Consider the following 2,176-nt stretch of genomic DNA (forward strand, 5'->3'; position numbering starts at 1 on the left):
ATCAAGAAAAATTTTCTATTTTTATACAAAAAAGAATTTTATTGCAAAACGTATTAAGATCGACTATAGAGGAAGCGGGGGGTGATGATGATGATGATAATAATAATAATGATTATTTCATCACTTCCCGGTTATTTCACTAAAAGGTAAAGAGAATGTTTTTTATTAAAAAAAAAAAAATATTTGAAAGGTATATTATCGAGAATGTTGTCGTAACCGGTCGGTTAGTAGAATGGAATAGAGGCAGAGAGAGAGGGAGGGGAGAAGGGGAAGGAGGGGGGGGGGAAATAACAAAGATCAGGAAGGCAGAGGGAATCGGGATAGTCATAAATTGTTAACATCATTGAAAGAGAGAGAGAGAGAGAGAGAGAGAGAGAGAGAAAAATGGTAGATTTTTGTCAGGTGAGGTCATTCAAAAAAAAAATGGCCACCACTACTTACTTAAATGTCATTTAAAAAAAAAAAAATGATGATGATGATGATGATGATGATAATAATAATAAAACGTAATTAATATTTAAATAAAAATGGCGCCGGTAATAAATTAAAAAAGCGAAAATTCCCGTGGAAAAAAAAATAAAAAAAAACTATCCGCCATTTTTTTTTTTTTGTTTTGGAATTTGAAATCGTTATCATTTCGCGACACGATTTCCTTAATAATTAATAATTTTTTATTCGGACAACTTTTTGATTTAATTAATATTAATAATATTAATATTAATATTAATAATAATAATAATTTTTATTTAAAACGTAAATTTCGATCAATTTATGAGAAGAAAAAAAAAATTTTTTTAAAAACGTCCCACGCTTTGTGTTTTCTTTAATTTTTTTTTTTTTCGATTTATTTATTATTATTATTATTATTATTTTTATTTGCTACGAATAATAAAATGTGGGATGACATTTGCTACGGTTAAATTTATCGCGTGATAAATTTTTTTATTACTCGTTTATCCCGCGTTCGCGAAAAAAAAATAAAAACCGATGATGATGATGATGATGATTATGGTTTCGAACGGAGGGGGAAGGAAAAACAATTTTCATCCCTTCCACTTCCCCTACCTCCCCCTACCCCCCCAAAAAAAGATAAAAAAATTAGGCGAACAACATTTTTTTTTAAAAATAATTTTGACGTAAAGTGAATTGTCGATTGTCTCTTTTTTTTTCTTTCGTGAAAGTAATCAGATTTTTACGGTTAACAAAAAAAAAAAAAAAAAAAAAAAATTCGGTTGGTTGACGTCAAAGAAAAAAAAAAAAATTGATGATGATGATAATGATAACAATGATAATAATAATAATAATAATAATAATAATAATAATAATAATAATAATAATAATAATAATAATAATAATAAAATAGAAAAAAAAAAAATATATATATATTTGAAAGGGAAAGGATCGTAAGTCGTATTGTATTGTATTTTTTTTTTAAAAATCCATTAGAGAAAGTGTCACTAGATTTTATTAATGATTAAAAAAAAAAAAAAAGGATTATTTCAAATATATATATATATTTCATAAATTTTTTTTTTTTTCTATTACCACGTACGTTACAAACAACAATGGAAACAAACAACGATGCGACAATAAACCCCCCCACCTCCCGACGGGAACGATATATAGGTAACATTAAAAGTTATAATTATTATCATTATTATTCATATTTTTAAATTCGTCGTACCGCTTTAATAATAACAATAATAATAATAATAAATATTTGTTTTCGGGACCGAACCGAAGGGGGGCGGCGTCAACGGCGTTTATAAAAAAAAAAAAAAAAAAAATTATTTAAACAACAATGGCGAACGGACGTTTATCATTTGTTTGTTTTTTTTTTTTTTTACGTTTCGATATATCGTTCTTTCTAACAAAAAGAAAAAGTCAAAAAATGTCGGCTTGGAAAATAATAATAATAATTATTTTAAAAAAAAAAAAATAAGTAAACGGTGAAAGTTGTACGTATTAATTTTTCTCCATAAAAAAACCGCCGACGCCGACGCTGACGTACTTCCGGTTCCTTTTCTCCCCTTCTCCTTACGAAAAGTCATTAACCGTTTTCCAACGGCAACGATTTCCTTTTAAGGGCATAAGAGGGAGGGATAAATAAATTCAAATTTCCCGCGATTTTCTTTTTCCAACCGCCGCCTTTTTTTAAAAAAAAATTGCAATTTCG

Source organism: Pediculus humanus, genomic scaffold, assembly GCF_000006295.1.
Source record: "Pediculus humanus corporis 1103172108322 genomic scaffold, whole genome shotgun sequence".
NCBI lineage: Eukaryota > Metazoa > Arthropoda > Insecta > Psocodea > Pediculidae > Pediculus > Pediculus humanus.